Genomic DNA, 14,409 nt, shown 5'->3' on the forward strand with positions numbered 1-14,409 from the left:
TATGGGCAGAACTATGTGTCACTCTTGATCTGAATTTGAATTGCTCAACTTGAATAATTACAAAACTGAATCTGAATGGCAGAATTTGAATTTAAATTTGTTAGTTTGGAAGTGAATTCCAATAAACTTTAAACAGCTTGAAATATTACAAAATTGAAATGAGTTGCTCTTAAAACGTTTTTGATCCTTACTTAAAATGCATCTCTCTAAATTCTTTCATATTCAGTTGTGACATTTCAAATTCAGTTTGCTGAGACACACATCGAGTCATTTCGAAAGAAAAATTGAGTGCAGAATCTCAGAAATCCTTTTCAATCAGCACTTTTTAACTATTTCCTTCACTCCTGGAAAATGTGTGTGCGAACCATTTTACATCGGACAGCTTTTAAAAAAAGGACCAGTAACATTATAAACCAGAATTTGCTTCTAAACTGAAGCAGAAGGATAAGTCAAAACCGTTTTGAAAATTGAAACCTGTAGCTTTGCAATTTTATGTCGCTTTACTGTTATAACCTGTTGAACTAAAAATAACCAAAGTAGTAGGTTGAATGTGGAATGTTTTGTTGGAAATAAAAGCTCCAGATTTTATTGCTCTGTGTCTAAACATGTCCTTGTTTTTTGCCCACATCATGCTCTTGGCCAGATTTTGGAGTCAGCAGTTTTTCTGATAGATGCTTTGTCTCCATCGTTTGCAATCCAAACAACCAATTAGATTGGGTTAAAGGCAGGCCAAGAGCAATATAAATATTTTGATTTCTGATACACTTAATGTTAATTTACTGCACTACTAGTATTAATGACAAAACTGCAGCTCCGTTACAGCTCAAATGTAAATATAGGATTTCATATAATAATAATAATAATAATATAATAATCTTTATTTGTAAAGCACTTTTCAAAAACAAGTTACAAAGTGCTTTAACAAGTGTAAAGACAATAAAGCACATAAAAACAAATACGATATAATATAATATAATAATAATATAATATAATAAATGATAAAAGCAAGAAAACACTTAAGAGACCAAAATACACATTTAAAGTAAATGTTGATCAGCCTGCAAATCACTCACCCTAACAAGCAGTGGAGGTAGGCTTCAGCAGACTACGCTGGATGCAGCGTGTTGGATAAGTATATAAACAAAAGCAAGACAAGCAATCGAATGCCATAGCAAAGTGGATAGCTACACCCTGCATGCTGATTAGAATTGGGGAAGATGTCTGTCTTAGAAATGTTCTTAAATCACAACGTAGTGTTGAGAATTGTTTTAGAGCATTATTGCCTAAATTGTTATCATTAATTACTAGAGCAATGGTGGTCTGCATTGGCATCATTTAAAGTATTATTTTAGAGTGTAAAGTTATGATTACATTGTCAAAACTCTATAGCTCTTGTCATCATTTAGAGTGTTATTTTATAGTGTAAAGTTAAGATCACAATGTTGAGTGTGTGTGGTCCTCTCTGCACTCTCTCAAGTGCTCCACAAGTAAATGGCAGGCGCTCGAGGGAGAGTAACCATGGCAACAGCTTCATGCACTACACAGCATGAAGTTAAAATTATACATAAATTTACTTGATTTACTTCATCTAATTTTCTCTGCCATGTGAATGCCACCCTGTTGATGTCCTATTTAGTAAACAGTAATAGATTCTGGAAACTCTCAAACAGTGAGGATCAGTCAGTCTTACAATGATTTGTGCTGCGCATCGCGTACAAAAAGTTAAAGACAGAAATTGCGGCAGCAGGCGGGCGTATGCGTAAGGCGAGCAGGGCTGCAACACTTCACAGACTGTTTCTGCTGCTCCCTGATAAAAGAAAAATACTTCTGCTGTTGTATGTTTGTGTATATAGCAGTACATTTAAATTAAGTGTGCAATACACTACTTTAGAATTCATTATTCAATATTGCGCATAACTCTGCGAGCAGAAAATCATCCGATTAATCACGATTAAAAATTTTAATTGATGCCCAGCACTATATAAATAAAATCAGGAAAGGCTGTCCTATAAAAGTATGTTTTAAGAAGGGACTTAAAAGGGTTCACGGACTCAGCCGACCTGATTTCCTAATGGTGCTTTCAGACCTGAAGCGAAGCGAGCATTCAGGGTGGTGAGTTTACATACAAAGTCAATGCAAAGACGCGTAGAGCTGCGATTTGAATATTTTCAACCCAAGCGAGAAATTTGCATGACGCTGATTCACGATAGCCTATCAACGTTGAGATTGTCCGTACGTCATCGACAGCTTCAGAGTGTTGTGTTGTGTGTGTTGTGTTGGAGAGGGCCAGGTGGAGCGGGTGATTGAAAATCTGCTGGACGGCTGAGCTGCTAAACTTGGGCTAGAGGAGCAGGGAGCAACGCTCCAGCTTTCGGACAAATAAACACCCCTCTTCGGACTGGACTTTGCTCACAACTACGCCGTTTGCTCGAGGTAGGAGGGAGGAGTAAACTGCTTTTATTAAATAAGCTTTTTACTTTAGTTTATAGGATTACAATGTTGATTTATCTTGACTCGAGCTGCTCAACAGCTAGATTCTGTGCACATCCGGTTCCGGTGTTGTTAGCGTCGTTTGGCACTACTTCATATAAAAACCGGACAAAACTGGAGAAAAGAAAGCGAGGAGGTTGAACTACCGGGTGAGTTAAGAAAACATGTGTATGTAACTTTAGTCCAGCTATGGTTGTACTTTACTGTGACCAAGTTAGCATAGCATAGCCCTCCATTCAGAAAACAACAGAGCATGAATTCATATGTTTAACAAAACTACATCATATTGTAGTTATTTCGGCATCAGTTTGATCCGTTTATTGCATTTTAATCACAGCAAAATGTTTACTTTGGGTTTATACAGCTGTAGTAATCGCAAGTTGTGTTTATTAACGTTATCACATTAAAATCGCCTTCTTCTAATGTACTCACGTGAGGAAAGCGTCGCAAGGCGAACATTCGCGTTTGGTCTGAATGCGGCATAAGGCAGGCTGCTCCAGAGCCTCGGCGCCCTAACTGCAAACGCTTTGTCCCCTTTAGTTTTCAGATGAGACTCTGGAACAGACAGTAGACCTCTGCCTGAGGATCTCAATGTACGTGCTGGTGTCTAAGAGACTAAAAGATATAACAGGGCGAGTAGCCATGAAGAGCACCAGACACCAAGATTCATAGCTTTAGGCATTAAGTTTAAGTGTAGTTTTAAATGTGATTCACTAGGGAACCAGCAGATGGCAGTATTTGCTTTTCCATTTGCTGGGACCCAATGACCAGGATCTCTGTTCTCAGTTCAGCTGGAGGAAATTATTTGAAATCCAATTTTTGACATCACAGAGGCAGTCGGTAAGTGAACTCAGCACTCCATGGTCTGTGGATCTGAAGGGCAGGTACATATGTGTGTCATCAGCGTATATAATATAAAAAGAGACACCATGTTTTTGGATAATGTGTCCAAGGGGAAGCAAATACAAGGGAAATAAATTGGCCGACACCTGAGGCACACCACATTTAACCGGACAGAATAAAGAGACATAGTTGTTCCTAGACACACAGAACCACCTACTGGACAGAGGTCCCCACTCAGTGCCTCAGTCTGTCTAACATGATGTTGTGATCAGTTGTGTCAAATGCAGGCTTAGGTCCAGGAGTACTAGGACTGAACACATGCCATCATCAGCAGACATTAAAAGGTAATTGGTGACTAAGCAGGGCAGTCTCAGTGCTGTCGTACTTCCAGAAACCAGTTTGAAACTTTTCAAATATGTTGTTGTTTTCCAGTAGAGAGAGCAGTTGTTTCAACACCAGTTTTTCTAAAATCTTTGCTGTAAAAGGTAGTTTGGAAATTGGTCTAAAATTTTGAGGGAAAGAGGGATCTAAACCTGTTTTTTTTAACTTGGTTTCACACAAGCAGTTTTAAAATGATCAGGGACACACCAGTAGATGGGAAGCTGTTAAAAATAGAAATCAAATGGGGCCCGACAGAATCCATTACTTTCAGTAAAACCTTTGTTGGTACTACGTCAAGGGGGCTGGAAGACACTGTTTTGTGATACTATTTTTAAAAGCTCAGACAATGGGATAAAACTGGTTTAAACTATCTTGTTGCTGGTGAGGGACCTTGCTTAAGAGGCAGATGGGGTAATAGAGGTTCTAATATTCACCACCTTATCAATAAAATGAGATAAAACAGTTCACAGTCATTACTTTCAGCTGAGGCCCAAGGAGGGGCTGGATTTACCAGCTGATCCACAGTCTTAAAAAGAAATACTGAGGTAATGGACTTGGAGACTGGATTTTTCCACCTGCGTTCTGCTATTCTGCATTCCCTTTTGAAGCTGCTTACTAGCTGTAGGCGTAGGCCTAACCTTTAGAGGAGCAATAATATTTAGTGATGAGAATGTCCAAAACCTTAAAACACTTTGTTCATTAAGGATGCGACAACATTTGACAGAGTAAATTGGAAATTTCTATTCGCTACTTTATATAAATTTGGATTTGGAAAGTCTTTCATAGATTGGATTAAAATCTTATACAGTTCCCCAAGAGATTCTGTCAAAACAACTGATCATACTTCTCCATGCTTTAGTCTCCACAGGGGTACCAGGCAGGTTTGCCCACTCTCTCCCTCGCTATTTGCTATTTTTATAGAACTGCTCGCAGCTGCTATCAGACAAAATAATAATATTAAAGGAATTCAAACAGAAAATATACACCACAAGATAAGCCTTTATGCAGATGATGTATTACTTTTCCACCTAAACTCACAAACTTCTCTTTCTGAGACAATCACACTAAATTCTCATCCTTCTCAGAATACTCCATTAACTGGAATAAATCCATAGTTTTACCTGTAAAGTGTGATTTCCAGAGTATATCTACCAGGCTGTCAGAACTGACATGGCTAAACTACAATAGATTACCTTGTACGGTGGACATCATTACCTTTATCACTCATGGGAAGAGTCTCCACCATAAAAATTATGGTCCTACCTAAAATCAATTACCTGTTTTCAGTGTTTAAATCACTGGACTCAAACATCTCAAAATATTTGTGGAAAAATAAACCCTCACGAATCAGTTTAAAAACTATGCAAAAAGCAAAAGATTGTGGTGGTTTAGAACTGCCAAATTTTTATCATTACTTCCTGTCCAATAGACTACAATATATCTCAAAATGTATCAGTCAGAGCCCCCCGGACCACTAATGGATGGACATAGAACAAACATTCTGTAAGGAAATTTCCAATATGCCATTCATCAGTTCCAGCATCAAACGTCATACCTGCTTTAAAAGCATTAACATCTCAAAATATCTGGGTCTTCGGCTATCCCATGCAGATTTACCCCAATCTGGAATAATTCTGATATCCTGCAAAATAAGAAAACATTAAATTCCCCACTGTGGTATGACAAAGGGATAAGACATCTAGAGCATGTAATGCAAGGCAGTAACTTTATTCCATTCCAGGATCTAGTGGCACAATATGGAATTAGCCATAATAGATTTCTGGAATTTCAACAGTTTAAATCCATAAGTCATGCTAGATTTAAGGATAAAATAATGGACTTAGATCTACCTCCAATTCTAACAGACTTTCTTAAACTCTCACCTCCAAAACTGTTATCAAAAGTATACATGTTACTGTTAAACAGACAATCTCTCTCCCATTCTTAAAGTGGGAGACAGATCGATCCATTAGTCCTGACCAAAACTTCTGGATGCAGATATGTTTAAATACCTTTCGAATGACTACAAATCCCAATGTACAAGTCATACAGTATAAAACTCTCCATAGAACACACTATACTGGACAAAGGATGTTGTGGTGGGTTTCTGTCCGGTGGTGAACGTGATCCTGATTGTGTAGGAACAGTGAGGTTGGGGGGGGGTGGCAGTGGGGCTGCCGGAGCGGCCCGGCGAAGGCGGGGGATTGTTGGGCTTTGGGTCAAGGTAGTGATGGCAAGTTTGAATCTTTTTACAGACTCGTTCATTTAAATCTCGTTCATTAAAATGAACTAATCTTTTTTTGAGTCATTTCGTTCATTTGAACTAGGCTGGTTAGTGTGGTGCTGCAGCCCTCTAGTGGGCGGTTAAAAAACAGCACCGTTCTCCAACACGGAAGGTTGCCTGGCTTGCTTTATTTGACAAAGTATCCCCTCTTGATTACTGTATATCATCATTATATAAACCCCCCTGGGCCCACAACCAAATTCAAACCATGTAAAAACAACATAAATATGTAATCGCCACTACTCCGGCTAAATCCTTCCATTTTCACAATATTTCCCGAGTATACAACCAGACCAGCCATATAAAGGCTTATATATATAATTACTATCATTATCTCTAAAGTGAGATTTGCAGTAAATATATTGAAGTAATAAGCTTGATACACTATATGAATAAACACACTCCTATTAAAATTCAACCAATTTAATAATAATCTGGATCAAGCCACCAAGTTCTTAAAGAACTCCAGCACAGAGAGAGGAACAGAGAAATAAACACATATAAACGCAGCAGTTTGGCAGTTCTGGATGCAGAATGGGCCACATCAGGTCCGGATTCTGCAGACAGAGAAACACACATGAGCACATCGCTCTTAAACACTGCAGGTTGTTCACCAGTCATGAGCTGTGAAACTACAGCACGGCTCTGTTGATAAATAAAAAGGAAAAGTTACGTTGCGTTCTCTGGCGGACCGAGATCAGCTGTTAGCTGTTTATAGAGCTAACGCTACCGTTGCTACGTCGCTGTGTTTTAATGACCGGGTCTGTTTGTTTTGGAGAGGAGACTACCTCGGAAGTAGTTCGGCTCCAGGTAGGACCCTGTCAGGGCTCTGAAGTGGAGCGGACAGAACAACTGTCATCAGCTGTTTGCTGTAATGTTAAACACTAGCAGGACTAAAGTTACTGCGACTGTGTTAAAACTATAACTTAGCACAACATAACTGCGCTGTAATAACGGTATGCTTTATTAAATGTCACAAAATAGATATCAGATATAATGTCAGTCCAGTGACTGTTACCTGACAACCGACCTGCCTCTCATTCTCTGGCGCTGGCAGTCACTCAGCCTGCCGAGTGAACGAAAGACGACGGAAGACCAAGGAGGACCCATGTGAATGGTGAACGAGTCGTTCATTCCTGCTCCACAGTAGCTGTCACGGGACAAATGAATGACTCAGACCTAGAGACCCACATTTGAGAGTCGTGAACTAATCAATTCTGTTTCCTGTGCTGACGGAGCCCATGCAGCTGCTGTGTGACGAGTGAACGTAAGAGTCCAAGATCCTTCACGAATGCGTGAAAATGAACGAATCACTCACTGAGACAACCCGTTCTTTCCGAGTCATACACACGATTAGGTCTTATGAACGAAACGTTCTTTGAACGACACAAAACTAGGTCAGGGCTGCGCTGAGCTGGTGCTCGGGGCTTTGGAACCTCTGGGTATGGGGCGGATCTGCGCGCTGGGCCCCCCTGGACCCGTCCTGGGGCTGGGCGGGGTTGTCGCTGACTCTGGGGTGCTGCCGGCGCTAGAGGGGCTCTTGTTTTGGGGGGGTGAGGGACGGGACTGAATGATGGGGCCAGTCAGGAATCTTTTTCCAGTGGGGAGGACCATTCTAGCCTCCCTATGACCTCCTTCCCTTAGGACTCTGGGGGACGGGCAGGTTGCAGGGCGTTTGGTGGGTGGGGCTGCTTTATTGCGGCCTCGCCCTTCTTCCTCCCCAACTGGCCGCCCTTCAATTTGCAATGGGAGGCTCCACTACCTGACAGTTGTGGGGTGCCTGTGTCACAAATGCCCTCCAATTTTAACTGCACCTTAGTTACCACACACCTTATCTATACTCCACCATACAACACTTCACAATCCATGACATGCATCCAACACAAAACAAATACATTTACAGAGGCAGGCAGAGGGGTTGAAGGAGTGGGGGGATTCGCATTGGCCTCATGTCCTGTCCCTGGAGCCCCGGGGCGTCGGGGGTGCCGTGGGGTTGGTGTCCACCTTGCCTGATCTGGTAATCTGATCTGGGTCGGGGGGGGACCCGTTTTCTCCTTTCCTCGCCTGGGCCCTCTTCGGCAGGGGTGGGGCTCCCGCTGCTTCCCCCTGCCTGCTCTCTCACAGTGGGGGCATTCGGGAGTCTCTGGGGCACATGGCCAGTGTTGTCAGGGAGGGCCTTGGGGGTGGTTGACTGGGGGGGCTGGGCCCCCGTCCGAGGACGAGACCGGCCTTGGGTTTACGGGGCTGCTTGGAGGGACCAGTTTGTGTCCCTGGTTTGCTTCGTTGCATCAGATCCATCCTTCCTCATTTCTCTGTCAGCCAGTTGTTGGACTCCTCTTGATACTGAAGTACTGAAGTCTGGATCCTGAAATCTGGATACTGAAGTCTCTCCTATCACTGCTACGCAGACAATACGCAACTCTACCTATCCTTCCCGCCAGGCGATTCCACCATCTCGGCGCAGATCACAGACTGTCTCTCGGACATATCTGCATGGATGAAGGCTTGCCACCTTCAACTAAACTTCTCTAAGACCGAACTCTTGGTCATTCCAGCCAAGCAATCTATCCACCATAACATCAGACTACAAATTGACTCCCCAACCATCACTCCAACCAAGGTGGTGAGAAACTTCATGTCATGATTGATGACCAGCTGTCCTTTTCAGACCATGTTGCTGCTGTCTCTTGGTCATGCCACTTTGCTCTATACAACATAAGGAAAATCAGGCCCTACCTCACTCAGTACCCCACCCAGCTTCTGGTACAGGCCATGGTTGTCTCTCGCCTCGACTATTGCAGTGCCCTCCTAGCAGGTCTTCCAGCTTGTGCCATGAAACCCTTACAAATGGTTCAGAAGGCAGCAGCACGTCTGGTTTTTGATCAGCCCAAAAAGACTCATGTCACTCCATTACTCAGTGACCTCCACTGGCTCCCTGTGGCCTCCAGAATCAAATTCAAGTCACTAATGCTTGCATACAGAGTGTGACTACTGGGTCTGCACCCATCTACCTAAACTCCATAATACAAACTTACGTTCCTTCTCGGCCGCTATGCTCCTCCAACGAATGCCGCCTGGCTCTGCCATCCCTTCACATAAAGCAATCCCAGTCCCGGCTATTCTCATCTGTGACACCACGATGGTGGAACAAGCTCCCACACGCCATCAGAGCAGGGGCATCCCTCTCTAACTACAAGAAGCTCTTCAAAACTCATCTCTTCTGAGAACACTTCCTCTTAGAACACCTCTAACTCCTAACCTCTAACATGGATGTCCTATGCTCTTCTTCTTCTATCCCCTACAATGATCTTGTATTGATTGCACTTTTTTGTTTTGATTGCGCTTTTAGTTAACTCTTACTTCCTTCCTAGGTAGTTACCCCATTGATGTGATATGTACTATGAGCTCTTATTAGTACTTATTGCTGCTCTTACTATGTATTGTCAGTTGTAGATCTGTATTCGATACTCTGTTGATGCTTGTATGTTGTTCCTCAAATGTAAGTCGCTTTGGATAAAAGCGTCTGCCAAATGAGTAAATGTAAATGAAGTATAAAGTTAGTTTTCGGGATGTGCAGTGTGGGTGCGGGCGGGGACCGGGCTGGGACTTGCTGGATTTGGGCTGCGTATCGACGTCATATTTCTGACTAAATCCTAAAGGGACTAAATCCCTAGGAGGAGTTCGTTAAAGTACGAAGTGTGTAAATCATCCAAAAATGGCCGTAAAATTCAAAATGGCCGACTTCCTGTTGACTTTAGGGTATGGGTTCTTGAGGCTTTTTTGTGCGTCTTGATATGATACATGTCCCCAGAAAATTTCGTACATGTAGGTTGAACGTGAACGAGGGGATAATCTTTTCCAATTTTCTAGGTGCCGCTAGCGAGTCATTTTGCCACGCCCATGCGCAAAACCCATAAAATATGAAATTTTTCACCGGTTCTGACGTGTTTGCAAAGTTTGGTGAGTTTTCGAGTACGTTTAGGCCCCGTCAATGGAGCCTACTTTGCAGAATTTTTTTTTTTTTTAATTAAAGCTGCAAGCAGCGTTGGGCGGGCCCTCGCACTTGTAGCGCATCCGGGTGTGAGCCGGCCGAGTTGCACATTCTGGAGCTCTGCCGGTGCGGCTGTGAATTTGCTACGCGGTTCCGACGCCTCATGCTGTATGTGTGCAGCAGACTTTTCTTAGCCCAGTTTGTGTGAAGTCCGTCTCTATTAAAAAGAGATATTCTTTGCCAGAAAATATTAAAAATTATTTGAGCACATCTTGAACCCTGCAGGTGAACTGGAGCCAGTAGTGGAGGAGTTTATTGAAGTGGCCAGCACCGTGACCCACTCTAGGCATGGGATCCACACTGCTTTAAAAAGTTTTGAAAAATCTGATTTTGTCAGCTCAGACTGTTGAAGAGCTGTGTCATTTCTTCCCACATGGACTATCAGTCCGTTGTGATTGGAGGAGCGGTGGCATTAAGTTCAGGAGTTTTTTTATAAAGTCAGCTGTAGTGGCACCGGGGAAGCAGTGAGTGGTACCAATAAAGAACCTAATGTTTGTGGTTATGGAGTCACCAACTACTAGTGTGGTTGGGGAGAAAAGAGGACTAGGAGATGCCGGTTGTTAGGTTTCAGAGCAGGACTGTGCAGAATCAGCTTCCTCACTGTGCGACCTGTCAGCTCCGAGAATCACCTGTCAACTCCGAGAACATCTGACTTTTCAAACCAAACTCACCAGTGCAGAGGAGGCCCAGTCTGTCCTGAGTTACAGCCAATGTGCTGATTAACAGCAGCATCGACCAGCTCCAGTGGGTGGAGGTGTGGGGGACTCACTGAGGAGTCACTTGGTTTTATTTCCATTGACCAGCTTTAGTACTGGACCTTAAACTGACAATTTTTTGGTCGCTTGCTGGGATCTTTATTGCTTGTCTGTTTTGAATAATACAGAAGATAAAGAGTTTATAAAATAATCACATATTAATTTATAATTGCCATATTGGTTTAAAAAAATTGCAATTATATTATTTTTCAAAATCGTTCAGCCCTAGTTTAAACAGACTCCTTACTCGTTTTCTTACTGTCGTCTTTTTGGAGGTCTGACACTCACCACTAAAGGAAAAAGCACTCAGAGTCAGTTTATTGATCTAAAGTTAACAAAATAATATGCGTTGTTTATTTTCTATAGTGGCTATTACGTTTCACATTTTTAGCCCCAGCAAGAGAAGAGTAGTTTTAATGCACCTTTGTTCCTTTTTATTGTTGATCCAGAATTCTGCGTTCATGGTTTGAAAAAAATAAACTGAAAATCCTACCTATAGAAATAAAACATGATCTATGATCCCACTAAAACATTGTAGGCTAATGTACATGTGTGTAGTTTAATTGAGGGAGTATAAATAATGCTGATGGATTCTTAAATTACATGAAATAAGATGAGCCAAGGTGGTCTCAATGTGTGGTTGATGTGTCAGTTACTTCTTCAATTCAAAGTAGCTGACAATCAGGGTTTAAAGGTACAGCTCTCAAAAAACAGCTTCCTGTTTAATGGCAAGTAATTACTCGCCAAGGCTGTAGCATTTAGAAAGAACTCAGAAGTTTCACAAAGTAACTTAACAAGAGCATTATGGCTTTCCTGCAGAACTTTGCAATTTAACATCGCAAGGGTGTTGGGATGGCACATTAAGCATTTGAAGTCGATCTGATCATATCTCTAGGAGGAGTTCGTTAAAATACCGAGGATGTAAATGAAAAATCCTCGCACATTCAATCCAATGCTGACTTCCTGTTGGGATTAGGGTATGGCTCCAAGAGGCTTATTTTTAAGTCTAGATACATATTGAATAGCACGTGGCGCTATCATTGTGATTGAACATTGGCATATAGATGTCTACAGGACGGGACTTGAAGAACTGACATCACTTCATTCAGTTAGTGGAATGTTTTTACAGTTCTGCTGCTCCCTAGTGGCTAAACCACTAAATTATTGAAACGCATCATCTTTACTAATTTGAAACATTAAACATGGTATCACAGGTAATGTGTGAAGCAAAGAAATTCAACATCACTCCACAGAGAGGCGTCAACAAATCTTCAGATTTACCATCAGCAAGGTGTCACGGTTTATCTGAGACAGTTTTGATACGAATGAAAATACAAATAGTTTATCACAGTATAAAATCTTGAGGTGCCAGTAGGTGGCGCTATGCCTATGCATGAAAACAGATGTTTAGATGTGTTCAGGGCAGGACTCTTATCAAACATGCAAAGTATAGCAGATTTGACCATGTAAATGCTCTGTACTTGTATAGCGCCTTTCTAGTCTTTTCGACCACTCAAAGCGCTTTTACACTGCATTCTGTACATCTGCATTCACCAGTCACACACATTCATACACTGAGCCTAAGTGCTCAAACGGAAACTAACATTCACACACATTCATACACTGGCGGAACAGCCGCCAGGGGCAAATCGGGGTTCAGTATCTTGCCCAAGGACACTTCGACGCGCAACCAGGGGGAGCCAGGTATTGAACCGCTGACCTTCCAATTAACGGCCAACCCGCTCTACCTCCTGAGCCACAGCCGCCCCAACCAGCCCATTTACACAGTCCTTTTTCATGGCGAAGAATCATTTCAACACCACACCATGGACATGCCATTTGATCAATCAAAAAAAGCTTTGCAATTTAGGGTTTTTGCGAGTGGCACGTTTTTATATGCAGTTAGATGCTGAAAATATGAGTAAATGTAATATTTGCCGCTCTATTAGAAAGGTTTATTTGGCTTTGAAAGGATTTCCGTTGCTGGGAGACGAGGTTATTCCTGTCAGCTAATTCTTCTTACTCCCTTTGCAATGATGATGTAATGCTTTTTTAATACAATGTTTCCTTTGTGAGTAGCATAAAGGGAATTACAAACTGCATCTCAGTTTTCAAACCCTGTTGTAAAATGACAAATTAATGTACCTTGTAACAAGTGAGTTACAACACAACCCTTACAACAAGAGTTCATCACTTCAAGCGACCCTTTTGACATTACACTCACACTTTATGTGATTTATTGTTCATATAAAAATCTTGATTAGTGCAGCTATAAATTTAAATAAATTAAACTGAGGCCTTCTGTGGAAAAATCAGATTGTACTGTTGGTGTAATTTATTTTTCCTGTAGACCTAACAAAACTTGTCACAACATTTAGCCCCAAACTAATTATCACACATATACCAAATATGATTTTCGAGGGCCAGTCCTGCAAGTTTTGAAATCCACCAGCCTTTCAAAATGACTGTTGCACTACAAACCAACTAATGAAGCACTTGTCAACCAGCAGATTATTGCATCTTGCTCCTGCGAATGGCAATTTTCTGCTCGGTTGCCTCATCACTGTGCCCACTGAGGTGGCTTTAAAGTGTTTCTAATTAGTAATCTGTCTCTGATAAAAGCTGCAGTAAATAAAAGTTTGTGTCCAACTTTCTAATTACTCATCTGACTTCAATATTGTTACTGCAAGTGACTGGCCTGCCTTCATATCATAATGACACAGAGAGTACAACTGATTTGACATTTAATCAATTTGTGCTGTGAAGTGGATCAGATATGCTCAGTGTCCATTTCAGTAGTTCTATTTTAAGTTCCCTTAATGTTACAAAACACACATCAAATAACTGACTGCTAATCTAACATAAATACATAAATAAATAATAATAATAATAATAATAATAATAATAAAACAAAGACGGTTATCTCCATGGTACAAATACTGAAACTCGCAAATTAAAGCAAATATAATAAAATATTGGCATTCTACCAAACTGGAAAATTCTTGTTTAATTTGGCAAGATAGTCTTAAAACTTATAGGAAGGCCCTCCGTAATGCCAGGGCAGCATACTACTCGTCATTAATAGAGGAAAATAGGAACAACCCCAGGTTTCCTTTCAGCACTGTAGCCAGGCTGACAGGAGCTGTGACTCTACAGCTCTATTGAGCCAAGTATTCCCATAGCTCTCAGTAGTTACGACTTCATGAGCTTCTTTAATGATAAAATTCTAACTATTAGAAACAAAATTCACCAAGACCTGCCCTCAACTGGCACCAACTTATTTCTAAACTCAGGAACCTTTGAAACAACTTTAAAGCTAGATATATGTTTAGACTGCTTTGCTTCCCTCAATCTTTACCAACTAGCTTCAATAATTTCTTCATCTAAACCATCAACCTGCCTCTTAGACCCCATCCCGATTAGGCTGCTTAAAGAAGTTTTACCCCTAGTCAGCACTTCTCTACTAGATATGATCAATCTATCTTTATCAACAGGCTATGTACCACAGTACTTTAAAGTAGCTGTAATTAAACCTCTTCTGAAAAAGCCCAAACTTGATTCAGATGTTTTAGCCAACTATAGACCTAACCTTCCATTTCTCTCTA

Source organism: Micropterus salmoides, unplaced genomic scaffold, assembly GCF_014851395.1.
Source record: "Micropterus salmoides isolate LMB-PRFRI ecotype aquatic unplaced genomic scaffold, ASM1485139v1 Ms_hic_scaffold_8, whole genome shotgun sequence".
Taxonomy (NCBI): domain Eukaryota; kingdom Metazoa; phylum Chordata; class Actinopteri; order Centrarchiformes; family Centrarchidae; genus Micropterus; species Micropterus salmoides.